This window comes from Budorcas taxicolor, chromosome 4 (genome assembly GCF_023091745.1).
Source record: "Budorcas taxicolor isolate Tak-1 chromosome 4, Takin1.1, whole genome shotgun sequence".
NCBI lineage: Eukaryota > Metazoa > Chordata > Mammalia > Artiodactyla > Bovidae > Budorcas > Budorcas taxicolor.
In genome coordinates, this window is record NC_068913.1 from 99,959,133 (window position 1) to 99,974,013 (window position 14,881).

Genomic DNA, 14,881 nt, shown 5'->3' on the forward strand with positions numbered 1-14,881 from the left:
TTATGACTCCACAAATGTACCACCAAATTGCCTCTCAAAACTGCAGCGATAGATTCTACTCTCCATTGTGTTTGGCAGTTTCAGTACATAAAACCACCTCAAATTCATTTTGAATTAAAGTGGGGTATAAATAACTGCATTAAAGGAAAACCTTTACTCTAACACCATTAATTTAATCAGTGAAATTGTATTTTATCACTGCTTTATAATTTGTATATCTTGGGTGAGTACTGAGGCTGAGATTTTGCTCAATTTAAAAATGGTTTTGCTATATTTTAAAAATTGCAAAGAATTATTTTATACATAAAAAAATCTCTGTATATTCTTTATCCAATAATGTATTTATAAGAGCACTTGAGATCACTGTTTCTTCAGCTGCAAGTCACAATTTATTAGTAGATTAAGAAACCGACTGAGTGGCTCATGACCAGCATTAAGGGCTTCCCAGGTGCTATTGGTGAAGAATCTGCCAGCCAATCCAGGAGACGCAGGAAACACAGGTTCCATCCCTGGAGTAGGAAATGGCACCCCGTTCCAGTATTCTTGCCTGGAAAGTTCTATGGGTAGAGGAGCCTGGCAGCTATAGTCTGGCGTGCTGCCGTCCATGGGGTCACAAAGAGTCAGACACAACTTAGCAACTGAACAACAGCAAAGAGAATAGAACAGAATGAAAACACAAGAAAATTACATAAAAATAAAAATACCACTCCACACATGATGAGTTTTCTGTGCGTGAAAATTTTTGTTTTAATGTCCAGAGTGGGTTATGATGTAAAATGTTTTTTCTTAGCGGAGGATGCAACCAAAGTGTTTTTAAAAACTGGCCTTATAAAACCATATTTATTAATCCCTTTTCACATTGACATGAACATTTCCAAAGCTATATCTTCTCTTTTTATTTTGAATTTTCTTCCTTTCTTACCACTTCAATTTTTTACGCACTCAGGCCCAGCAGTCTTCCATCATTTCTTATTTCAGTTGAAAGCAGAAATTCATCTTGTTTCCACGAAGGTGATAAATGATCTATCCCATTTTTTTTGTCAACTCAATTTATACTGAAGCATTCTCCAGACACCCTCGAACTTATAAAAATTCATGTCGGTTCAGCAAAACCTGAATGAAATGCTTGGACACAAATGCTATTACGGAGTGGGCAAATCGAGAAGATGTGATAAACCTGAGAACACGTAGCCCTGGTCTCACTTCCAGCTGTCAGAGTTTTCACTGCGTCAGCAACATGAGTTCTGGCACAAATGCTACATAAGCACACATGCTCACAATCACCCAAAGATAGCTACAGAATGTGGAAGAAAGACGAAGAGGAAGCAGAGCAGAAGATTCCAGAACACTCAGAAACACTCTGAATAATAGAGATGAGTTTGGGAACAGAATGGTTAGGGACTAATAAAATGATAATCATAATAATTGCTAGCCTATATTACATAATGAATGGCGCTGCTGCTAATTCACTTCAGTCGTGTCTGACTCTGTGCGATCCCATAGACGGCAGCCCACCAGCCTCCCCTGTCCCTGGGATTCTCCAGGCAAGAACACTGGAGTGGGCTGCCATTGCCTTCCCTGCTGAGTGGCACTAGTGGTAAACAACTCGCTTGCCAGTGTAGGAGACTTAAGAGACTCGAGTTCAATCCCTGGGCTTGGAAGATCCCCTGGAGAAGGGGATGGCAACCCACTCCAGTATTCTTGCCTGGAGAATCCCATGGGCAGAAGAACCTGGTGGGCTTCACGTCATAGGGTCTCAAATAGTTGGACGCAAGTGAAGTGACTTAGCACACTTGAACATCACATATTGACCAGGCTCATTGACTCCTCGCCACCACCTATGAGGTTTATTGTTATTTCCATTCGGCAGATGAGAAAAGCACAGTCCAGAAGGCCACATGACTTAGCCAGGTCTACGTGACTTAGCCAGGGCCACGTGACTTACCCAAGGCTACTTGGTTTGGTAATCAGTGCCCAAAATTTCAACTTCAAGCCCATGCTCTTGATCCTTGCCTCTCCTACAGGAGCCCTCGGTTGCAGTCAAAGGAAAATGGTGAACGCCTGGGGAGAGATCCTTATAGTTTAGGAGTCTTAAAGGAACACGTCTACTGCTCACCTTCCAGATTCCTCCTTATCTGGAGAATGTCTTTCAAATAACTGGATCTTGTCACCTAGAAAAAAAGCTGCTTCTACCTTACACTGTGCTGGAGATAAACAAGACTAATCTGCTGTGTTCCATCTGTTATGTTGCTGGTTTCCTTTCAGATAGTGAGATTTCCTAATGTTACAAGGTCTCAAAGTGAAGAACAAGGCTTGGAGCACAGACACAGCAGTCAGTATACGTGTGGATTTGTGACTCGGCTCCACTTCCTTCTCGCTGCGTGGTGCTGGCCGAGTTTTCGTCATTCATAAGATGAGGATAATAATACCAATTGTTGTTGTTTTTAAGTCATTCAGTCTTGTCTGATTCTTTGCGACCCCATGGTCTGCAGCATATCAACCTTCCCTGTCCTTCACTCTCTCCCTGAGTTTGCTCACACTCATGTCTATTGAGTCAGTGATGCCATCCAACCATCTCATCCTCTTGCCATTTCAACCCCCTCTCCTCCTGCGCTCAGTCTTTCCCAACATCAGGGTCAGTCCCTACCAATTAGGACAGACAGTGCTTGGTCCACAGTAAGGGGTACGTTTGTATAATTTATGATATATTTATATATTGTAATTATTTATTTTGAGTTCAGTATGCTTTATATTCCCTAGAGGAGGAAATGGCAACCCACTCCAGTATTCTTGCCTGGAGAATCCCATGGACAGGGGAGCCTGGCGGGCTCTAACCCCTAGGGTCACAAAGAGTCAAACATGACTGAGCAAAGGAGCTTGCATGCACGCATACTTTATATTAGTTATATTTTATTTTCTGGATGGATTTTAGGAGATAATTTAACTTTATCAGCAGCATATTTATAGATAGGGTGAGTTTTTATGTTGATGTAAGTTACATTTAATCACATGGCATTTTCTTATCTAATTCCTTGGTTTCCAAAATGCATGCAATTTGGGTGGGGTGACCTTACATCTCAGTTTGCACTTGTCCTGACATAATTGTTAATAGTGTCACCTTTCAACTCAAAAGTCAAAAGTGTCCTGGTTTGCAAAATAAGTCACGTAGTCATCCTATTTGGAGAACTGCAACTGTTCCTATATCTCTGGTCACTGCTATGTTATACGATCTGGGTCAGAAGCCCCAAAGCCTGGCATAAAATCAAGAGCAGCAATCCCAATCATTTTTCATGCCAGGACCCCTTGGCATCCTGCAGAAGCCTTTGGACCCTTGTCTAAGAATTTTTTAATATATAACATTAAATGTACAGGATTACAAAGACATTCCATAATTTTGAAAGAATGCTAACCAGAATACTGAAAAAACAAATTTGTGATATAATAACAAATATGTTTTTAAATTAATGATTAAGTAACATCAATAACCTCAGATATACAGATGACACCACCCTTATGGTAGAAAGCAAAGAGGAACTAAAGTGTCTCGATGAAAGTGAAAGAGGAAAGTGAAAAAGCCAGCTTAAAACTCAGCATTCAAAATACTAAGATCATTGCATCTGGTCCCACCACTTCATGGCAAATAGATAGGGAAACAATGGAAAAATGTTTCTTGGGCTCCAAAATCTTTGTAGATGGTGACTGTAGCCATGAAATTAAAAGACATTTGCTCCTTGGAAGAAAAGCTTTGACAAACCTGCTGCTGCTAAGTCACGTCAGTCGTGTCCGACTCTGTGCGACCCCATAGACAACAGCCCACCAGGCTCCCCCGTCCCTGGGATTCTCCAGGCAAGAACACTGGAGTGGGTTGCCATTTCCTTCTCCAATTCATGCAAGTAAGAAGTGAAAGTGAAGTTGCTCAGCCGTGTCCGACTCTTAGCGATCCCATAGACTGCAGCCCACCAGGCTCCTCCGTCCATGGGATTTTCCAAGCAAGAGTGCTGGAGTGGGGTGCCATTGCCTTCTCCGATGACAAACCTAGACAGCATATTAAAAGCAGAAACGTTACTTCAACTGACAAAGGTCCATCTAGTCAAAGCTATGGTTTTTCCAGGAGTTGTGAATGGATGTGAGGGTTGGACCATAAAGAAAGCTAAAAATTGATGCTTTTGAACTGTGGTGTTGGAGAAGACTCTTGAGAGTCCTTTGGACTGCAAGGAGATCAAAATAGTCAATCCTAAAGGAAATCAGTCCTGAACATTCATTGGAAGGACTGATGCTGAAGCTGAAGCTCCAATACTTTGGCCACCTGATGCGAAGAACTGACTCATTGAAAAAGACCTTGATGCTGGGAAAGGTTGAAGGCAGGAAGAGAAGGGGACGACAGAGGATGAGATGGTTGGATGGCATCACCGACCTGATGGACATGAGTTTGAGCAAACTCCATGTGATGATGAAGGACAGGGAGGCCTGGCGTGCTGCAGTCCATGGGGTCCCAAAGAGTTGGACATGACTGAGCAACTGAATCGAACTGAACTAAGTAACAGGACTAATGACAGGTGTAGTAACTATTATAATTTTATTTTGAGATATCTGTAACAATGGTGACATGATATAGAAATGCCTGTGATTTCTGTTGGCAACAAAATCACAGCTACTATTTCTGTTTGTTTTCTATATTCACAGTAGAGTGTAATTTTTCCCCATCCAAGTTCACAGACCTCTTGGATTCTACCCAGAGCTCCTGTGGGCCCCACCTTAAGAAACCCTGGACTCAGGTGGATGTTTATGGCCAGCAGGAGGGATACAAATTGCACAAAGACCAGGAAGGAAGGAAGAGACAGTAAAAGTTGTGTGTGTGGTGATGGGGGGTGAAAGCTGTGTGGGAGGTTGTCAGGATGTGGATAGATGGAATAGAAAGGCACGTGAGTCTAAGGCTTGTCATTTTTGACAGAAAGGTGAGCCTATTCAAGATATAGCCTGCTGGAAACAAGAATTTCCAAAATGGCTTGGAATGTGGACTTTGAAGTCTGACACCACTGGCTCTGAAACCAAACCCTGCCATTTAACTGCGTGTATTTTGCTTGAGCTATTTATTTGTCCTGTGACTCAGTTTCTCCTCTGTTTAGGAATATTAATAGTACTACAATTGATGCTTTTGAACTGTGGTGTTGGAGAAGACTCTTGCAAGTCCCTTGGACTGCAAGGAGATCCAGCCAGTCCATCCTAAAGGAGATCAGTCCTGGGTGTTCATTGGAAGGACTGATGCTAAAGCTGAAACTCCAATACTTTGTCCACCTTATGCGAAGAGTTGACTCATTGGAAAAGACCCTGATGCTGGGAGGGATTGGGGGCAGGAGGAGAAGGGGACAACAGAGGATGAGATGGCTGGATGGCATCACCGACTCAATGGACATGAGTCTGAGTGAACTCCGGGAGTTGGTGATGGACAGGGAGGCCTGGCGTGCTGCGTCATGGGTTGCAAAGAGTCAGAACGACTGAGCGACTGAACTGACTGACTGACCTACCTCTTAGAATCACTTTGAGGATTAAATCAGATGATGCATGTAAAAAGCTTAGTATAGTGCCTGATACGCTTTTATAAGTTCCCCACTGATAGTATTGGCCAGAGTACTATGGCCATTGGGCATCCCAGGTGGCACAGTGGTAAAGAATCTGCCTGCCAATGCAGGAGATGCAAGAGACTGAAGTTCGACCCCTGGGTGGGGAAGATCTGTGGGAGGAGGAAATGGCAACCCACCCCAGTATTCTTGCAATTGTTCCTATGAAGGTCTACCTGCCAGCAGTAAACAAGGGCTCCCCAGTCACCAGGGGTTATTAATACTAAAACGTGTCTTGACTCATGTGTGGCCAGTAGGGGGCAGCAAGCATCACACAACAGCCTAAGCTTAGGAAGAAAAGAAAACGCAGTGGGGAGTATGGATGGAGCCTTCCCGCTGCTCACAGGCGATAACTAGAGGGACTAGTTTCCTTCCGCGCCACCCACCCAGCTCTGTTTGGCCCACAGTGCCTAGAGGGGTGTCCAATCCTTGTTTTAGGATCAAGCCCACCCAGACCATTGAAGCACTGTCAGGAATGTTCTGGGGGAGGCTGCAGGCCAGCAACTGGGCCGAGACCAGAGGTTTAGACGTGCCCCCATGCTATCCACCGCCGCCAAGTCGCTTCAGTCGCGTCCGACTCTGTGCGACCCCATAGACGGCAGCCCACCAGGCTCCCTCGTCCCTGGGATTCTCCAGGCAAGAACACTGGAGTGGGTTGCCATTTCCTTCTCCAATGCATGAAAGTGAAAAGTGAAAGTGAAGTCGTTCAGTCGTGTCCGACTCTTCGCGACCCCATGGACTGCAGCCCACCAGGCTCCCCCGTCCATGGGATCCTCCAGGCAAGGGTACTGGAGTGGGGTGCCATTGCCCTCTCCACCCATGCTATCCAAGCAGCGTTTTAATATAACTGAGGGACGTGGGTGCTGGGTCTGGGGAATTCTGGGTACAACGTCAATTCACTCTCACATGAAAGTTGTTCAGTCGTGTCTGACTCTTTGCAACTCCGGGGACTATACAGTCCACGGAATTCTCCAGGCCAGAATACTGGAGGGAGTAGCCTTTCCCTTTGCCAGGGGATCTTCCCAACCCAGGGATCAAACCGGGGTCTCCCACACTGCAGGCGGATTCTTTACCAGCTGAGCCACAGAAACTTCCACCTGTCCTCCAGGTAGTCCCAGGGGCATCAACAGGGCTTACACAGGCTGTGCCAAATTTAGGAACATCAACCTAGAACTTCCTCCCTTATTTCTCTGTGAGGAAGTTATTGCTCAGTACAGGAAATATCCTGGAAACTTGTGAAATAGAGCTCCCATGCACACATAGGAAAAAGCCCTATTATAGCAGCGGAAAGTTGGCAAGTTCTAGGCGCCAAGGTCCTATCTCTTTACCCTTTGCAACCTTTCTCCAGGATACCCAAGAAAAGGGATGCAATTAAACAGGATGATGGTAGGAACATGGTATGTGAAATAGGCAAGCTGAAGTATCATTTGAAAATGCCTCCTCAGACTTTGTGGCTCAGTGGTAAAGAACCCATCTGCTAATGCAGGTGATTCAAGTTCAGTCCCTGGGTCGGGAAGATCCCCTGGAGAAGGAAATGGCAACCCACTCCAGTATTCTTGCCTGGGAAATCCCACGGACAGAGGAGCCTGGCAGGCAACAGTCCATGGGGATCGCAAAGCACAACTGAGCAACTGAACAAAAACAAGACATAGAAAACAAACTTATGGTTACCAAAGAGGAAAGGCGGGGGGATAAATTAGGAAACTGGGATTAACAGATACACGCTACTATGTACTATGTATATAGGCTTTCCCAGCCTGGTAGGCTGCAGTCCATAGGGTCGTGAAAAGTCAGACACTGAGCGACTTCACTTTCACTTTTCACTTTCATGCATTGGAGAAGGAAATAGCAACCCACTCCAGTGTTCTTGCCTGGAGAATCCCAGGGACCAGGGAGCCTGGTGGGCTGCCGTCTATGGGGTCGCACAGAGTCGGACACGACTGAAGCGACTTAGCAGCAGCAGCAGCATACATACAGTAACAGTCCATGGGGTCGCAAAGAGTTGGATGCAAGTGAGCACCCATGCACTGCACTACTATATATAAAATGAATTCTTACTGAAAGGTACTAAAATTGGGGAATGAGCAGAGAGAACCCCAAGAGATACAATCTGGTTTGCCACAGAATGATTTTTAATCTTCGTGATCTTTTTTCCTAAGGATCAGAACCCTTCTCTGCACATGAAATCTTACAATTCCAACAAACAAAACAGATAAAAAGGAATTTGCTCCAGTTGAGGTGGGAAGGAGAGAGGAGACCTAGACACCCCTTCCCAACCCTCAGCCCAGGTGCACAAATCCAGACTTCCTCCAAATGCAGTTTGGACCCCTTGGCTTTGCATCCCACTGGCTTTGCACCCCACTGGCTTTGCAGTCAGTCTAGCCTCTAGTCCAAATGAGGCCACAGATTGAGAGTTGGGGGTTTCCAAAATGATGTTTTCCAGCTAAGAGGACACCAGTGTAGGTGAGCTAGGGAAAAAAGAACACAGGATGAACAAGCAAAGACATGAGTTCTAACCCTGACTGTCCCAACCACTGGCTGGCTTGTCTTGATGGAGTCACTTGGTCCATTCTGGACAATGAAGGCTGCGACCATGTGACCTCTGAAAGCCCTAGCAGAGCTGACATGCTTGTCCAAACCTGCTGACTCATAGTGACTGAGAGGGAAGGCCACATAATTCTCCTTGGGACCCAAGTCTAAGCTGGGGGCCTCTGCTGCCGACCCAGGAGAAGCCCTGCAGCGGGCGTTTATAGTCCTCTGCTGCTCCCCCTTCTCGTCCTGCACTGGGCCTCTGTGCTATCCCCGCCATACTGAGCCGGGGGGCCTGTCCCCTGTGGTTTGTGTTCCTGTCTCTGCTCCCCCATGACCCTGGGCTCCAATTCCACAGAAGCATATCAACTTGTCCTGGGGCCTCAGGCTGACTTGCCCTCCAGGGTCCCAGCCTTAATCCATATATCCTGAGAATTCTCTTCCAAAATCTACTGTCTCTTGCCTGACCGTACCTCACTTTCCAGTACCACTGCAGCGATTCCTGAACTGCAGCTCGTGCATAGTTTGCTTATCACTAGTGAATGGCTGTGTTATCTACACAGCATAGAAAACCAAACACGCCAGGAGAGAACAGGAATTTCTAAAGGATAATAGAATCTGATATCTTTTGCTCAATAACTGCAGTTTGGCGCTGTAGGTTTTCGTGTGTGTAGAGGTAAGACAGCGACAGAGAGAGTCATAAAAATCAGTTTCAGTGAAATTCAGTGGAAAGATCATAGAATGAGAAGGAAGAAACATTGACTAGATATTTGGCACATCAATGAACTTTTTTTGATTGAAGTTCATCTGCAAAACGAGAATTGTGGTGCATGTCTTACAGGTTTGTCGTAAGGATCACATGAGATCATGTGTTGATTCAGCAAACATTTACTTTTATTTGAAGTGCATATCCAAAAAAGTATATAACATCTGTGTACACCATTTAAAGAAGCAAAATAAGCAAATATGTTCTAGAACCCAGGTTAAGAAATAAGTGGTATATTAGAAGCCCTTGGCCTGTTCCTCCCTGATTGCAAAACTCACCCCAAATCCCACCCTTTTTTTGGTCATAATTTTAGTTTTCATTTTCCCCCAAGACTGTCTTTTCCCCTCAGCTCTACTGAGATATAATTACTGTATAACTTGGGTTAAGTTTAAGGTGTACAATGTGATGATTCAATGTATGTATACATTGAGAAATACCTACCACAATAAGGTTAGTTAACACATCCTTCGCCTCGTGTAATTACCATTTTGTTGTTATGGTGAGAACTTTAAAGCTCTATTTTCTCTTTCAAGTATACAATACGGTATCATTAACTACAGTCACCATACTGTACATTATGTCCCCAGAACTAAAGGAAGTTTGTACCCTTTGACCGGCGTCTTCCCATCTCCCTCACCCCCGGTAACCACCACTCTACTCTCTGTGTCTGAGTTTATTGTTTCCTGATTCCACATTAAGCAGACCATCTTCCTTTGTCTGACTTACTTCACTTAGCCTAATGCCCTCGAGGTTCACCCATGTTCTTGTAAATGTCAGGGTTTCCTTCTTTCTCATAGGTGAATAGTATTCCATTAATGTATATTAATCTGGAGAAGGAAATGGCAACCCATTCCAGTATTCTTGCCTGGAAAAGTCCATGGACAGAGGAGCCTGATGGGCTACAGTCCATGGGATTGCAAAGAGTTGGACATGACTGAGCAACTGAGCCCAATGAGCAGCGTATATTAATATATTGTTGAATCCGCCAGCCAATGCAGGAGATGTGGGTTCGATCCCTATGTTGGGAAGATCCCCTGGAGAAGGAAAATGGCAATCCACTCCAGTATTCTTGCCTGGAAAATCCCACGGAGAGAGGAGCCTGGCAGATTACCATCCATGGGTTCGCAAAGAGTCGGACACGACTTAGTGACTAAATAACAACAATAATTGATACACGAACATATTTTAATAATATATCAATAATCAATATCAATAAATACATGACTTTTTCCATTCAACTATTGGTTTTCTCTGGTGGCTCAGACAGTAAAGCATCTGCCTACAGTGTCGGAGACCCGGGTTTGATCCCTGGGTCAGGAAGATCCTCTAGAGAAGGAAATGGCAACCCACTCCAGTACTCTTGCCTGGAAAATCCCATGGATGGAGGAGCCCGGTAGGCTACAGTTCATGGGGTCGTGAAGATTTGGACACAACTGACCAACTTCACTTTACTTCTTCAACCACTGGTAGACACTTAGGCTATTTCCATGTCTTGGCTATTAGGAATAAAGCTACAATGGACTTGGGTTAGCAGATATCTCTTTGAGATGATGATTTCTTCTCCTTCAGAAGTATACCAGAAACTAATAAAACATTGTAAATCCACTGTATTTCAATAAATTTTTAAAAAGTTGCATTGTGAGCTTTGACTGGTCTCTTCACCTCTCTGATCCTCAGAGATTTTTGTTGTTGTAAAACCAAAACTTTGCTTGGCTGGAAATGCCAATCTGATCATATATTCTTTTGAAATATGTGCATGTTTGTTGTTACTTCTGAGGGCTTCCCTGGTTCTAAACAATATGCAGTTCTAGGTTTGTAACTTGGGGCCAGCCTCCATGCTGTCATTGGGGTTGATTTTTGGTGGAAATGATGGTGTCTGACTTCTGAGTTTAGATAACGAAGACCTGTGGCCTCCCCTTTGTGCCCTCTTGGGTCACTCACATCAGGGGGAGTCAGCCACCATATCATGAACAGCAGATTTATGGAAAGGGGCATGTGGGGAGAAACTAAGGCCTCCTGCCAATAACCAGTACTGACTTGCCAGTGGTTGAGTGCGCCATCTTGGAACTAGACCCTCCAGCCTCAGTTAAGCCTTAGCATGATGAGTTGCATTTGCTGAGCGATTCCTCCATCCAAAACCACCCAGCTAAGCCCCTCTGAAATTCCTGGACTCTAGCAACTAATTGTGTGAAATAAATGTTAAACGTGAGGTTGCTCAGTTGTGTCCAACTCTTTGAGACCACATGGACTGTAGCCTACCACACTCCTCCGTACATGGAATTTTCCAGACAAGAGTACTTGAGTGGGTTGCCATTTCCTTCTCCAGAGGATCTTCCCGACCCAGGGATAGAACCTGGGTCTCCCTCATTGTAGGTAGAGGCTTTACCGTCTGAGCCACAAAGGAAGTCAAGTGAAAGTTGCTCCGTCGTGTCTGACTCTTTGCAACCCCATGGACTGTACAGTCCAGTGGAACTCTCCAGGCCAGAATACTGGAGTGGGTAGCCTTTCCCTTCTCCAGGGGATCTATCTTCCCAACCCAGGGATCAAACCCAGGTCTCCAGCATTGCAGGTGGATTCTTTACCAGCTGAGCCACAGGGAAGCCCAAGAATACTAGAGTGGGTAGCCTATCCCTTCTCCAGGGGATCTTCCCAATCCAGGAATCGAACCGGGGTCTCCTGCATTGCAGGCAGATTCTTTACCAACGGAGCTAGAAATAAATATTACCGTTTGTTGTTTAAAACACACACACACACACAGAGTTGAATCCGAAGGCTTAGAAACTGTTCCAGGGCCCTCACGGCTGTGGGGCTGTGTGTAGGGGCTGATTTGGTTCCCAGACTCCTCCCTCACTTAAACCACAGCAGCTCTCCTCTTATCTAGTGTATATATTGAGGATAGACAGAGGGTTTATTTTAGAGAAAGGAGCCTACTGCCAAAAACAGGTTGGAAAACCCTGGGTTAGTTGATCTCCAATGCTCTGTGATTCCATCAGTACAGGAAAAAAAACAACTTCTTACAAACATGTGGGCAGCGTTTTCTTCAGGGCTCACTCTTCTTGCCAGGAAGCACAGTCCTTGAGGCTGGAAGCAGAAGTTCACACTGTGCTGCTCACAGATAAAGGTACCAGGAGTGGCTCTTTCTGTGCCTGAAGCTGGACTGAATCCAGGCAGTGGAGAAAGAGCTGGTCGCGCAGAGCAAACAGCCTCACTCTGGACACAGCTCCAACCCCTGGGGCACCATCCACAAACTGGGGAGGTGGGGTGCAGGGGGCTTGCTTCTGTTGCAAAATATAATTATAGTAATAATATTAACATCATATTAACATTAATTAACATGCTAAAGCTGAAACTCCAACACTTTGGCCACCTGATTAGAAGAACTGACTCCTTGGAAAAGACCCTGATGCTGGGAAAGACTGAAGGCAGGAGAAGGCAACAACAGAGGATGAGATGGTTGGATGGCATCATCACTCAATGACATGAGTTTGAGCAAGCTCCAGGAGTTGGTGATGGACAGGGAAGCCTGGCATGCTGCAGTCCATGGGGTCACAAAAAGTTGGACATGACTGAGCGACTGAACTGAACAACATCAGCAATGATGACTAGCATGTATCAAGAGCTGTGTGCAAAGCCTGGGAGATAAGTTTCACATTCACAGTCTTAATCCTCCTGACTGCTAGGAGGGCAGCATTTGTAGACTGGAGGAATAGAGGTGAGTTGTGGATTAGGAAGGGCAGAGCTGCAGTGAAGACCCGGTCCATCCAAGACTTCCCTGGTGGTCCAGTGGTAAAGAATCTGCCTGCCAATGCAGGGGACACAGCCTCCATCCCTGGTCTGGGAAGATCCCACAAGTTGTGCAGGAACTAAGCCCGTGTGCCACAACTCCTGAGCCTGCGCTCTAAGGCCTGCGAGCAGCAACTGGAGAATAGCCCCTGCTTGCCACAACTAGCGAAAACTCATGCACAGCAACGAAGACTCAATGCAACCAAATATGATAAAAAAATTTTTTTTAAAAAGCCAACCTTATTTTAAAAATACAAAGACATTGTCTATATTTACACAACTCTTTGCTACCTCTCATGTATTTTGGGTCACCAGTCAGAACTGAGCAGCCTCTCTGGCTTTAGACCTCTCCAGGTCTAAAATACGCTGATTTCACACTAGAAGGTTTTCACTGCTAGTTGTTATAAGCTCTTCACATGTTAACTCACTTGCACACACAGCTGCTGTCACCAAGTGCCCACTCTGTGCCCAGGCACAGTTCTAGGCACTGTGGACAGGAGGGCAAGGGAAACCAACACTGCTGCTCCCACAGGCTTAGCTGGGAGTTGAGCTGGAGGACCTGAGAAGCCAAACTCTGGGGAGGAAAAGGAGAGAGGCCCCCTTGGGATCCGGAGCCCCACGTCTTCCTTGCAGCACAGCTAGAAAATGCCGTCAAGGGTCAGAAAGACTAAACATGACCCAGAGGTGGACCCCAGGAGCAATGAACCCTCAGAGACAGCCTCTTGCCAAAGCCTTGCCGGGCTGAGCCCAACACTGACTCAGAAGCCCAACTTGCTTCTCCTGGAGAGGGAACCCCCAGGACTCTGCCAGACACTACACTGAAACAGCTCATTTGGGAATTGTGTCCACATGAAGGATGTTGTGTTGAGAAATGTGAAATCACAGACCTTCAACCGGGCTGTCTGCATTCAACCTGCGCCCCTATTGTTCAGGGCAGGTTTTCAAGCACATCTTAATCACCCATGTGATTCAAATTCTGTTCCATCTTTCAGCTGGTCTCATTATCTGAACAATTCTACTCTTTGCCTGTTAACTTTGTTTTGGTCCAACTCCAAACCCATGAATATATTTCAGGGCCCCAACAGAGCTCCTCAAAGACCTGCACCATTGTTCTGTAACTGCCACTAACTTGGCCTCTGAAGTGTCCCTGCATTTGGGATCAGGGGTTTCCCTGCGTCCTGAGGCTGGGCTGCAACGCGCCCAGGGATTGGTGAGAGGAGGGAGGTGGGGCGAGAAGCAGCAACTCTGTCCATGGAGACCCTCTGGTGTCTATCAGCTTGGGCCTTATGCTGCAAATACTCCTCTATTTTATCTTCAACATGCAGACCCAGCCCTTCATGAGAGGTTTTGATCACCCTCATCCTCCACACCAGGCAAGTCAGAGTTCTTAGATACAATTGGAAAAGGAAAAGAAAGTGAAGTTGCTCACTCCTGTCCAACTCTTTGCGACCCCATGGACTGTAGCCTGCCAGGCTCCTGCACCCATGGAATTTTCCAGGCTAGAGTACTGGAATGGGTTGCCATTTCCTTCTCTTGGGGATCTTCCCAGCCCAGGGATCGAACCCAGGTCTCCCACATTGCAGGCAGACTCTTTACCATCTGAGCCACCAGGGAAACCAGATACAACTGGAGGTAGGTTAGAAAGCAGGGAGGGGGACCAGCAGAGGGAATTTTATCTGGTTTGTGCTCCTGGCTGGCTTCTAAATGGCCTTGTTTTGAATGTGTTTTTAAGCAGGGACCTAGAAGGCAGGCATCTGATTTTAAATCTCTTACTAGTGATGACCCCAAAGCTTTCCCAGAGAGCACTGAAGCCAGCTCTTGCTACCTGGAGAAACAGGGTTTGTGAACCAGTTCTCAGAGGACTTGCCACAACCGTTTATAAAATGATAGTCTGCTCTTGGTGGCTGGGAAGATCCCTTGGAGGGCATGTACACCCGCTTCAGTATTCTTGCCCAGAAAATTCCATGGACAGAGGAGCCTGGTGGGCTACGGTCCATGGGGTCACAAAGAGCTGGGCATGGCTGAGCGACACACACACGGTTCTTGGTGATTGGAGAGTGATGCAAGAGGTTTGCAGTCCAACTTGGGATAAGGTGGGACCTGCCTACCAAGCAGGGGGAACTGGACCACAGTGACGGGTAGGTTTCAGTAACTGAGGGATCCAGGTGCAGGGCTGCCAGCTGGT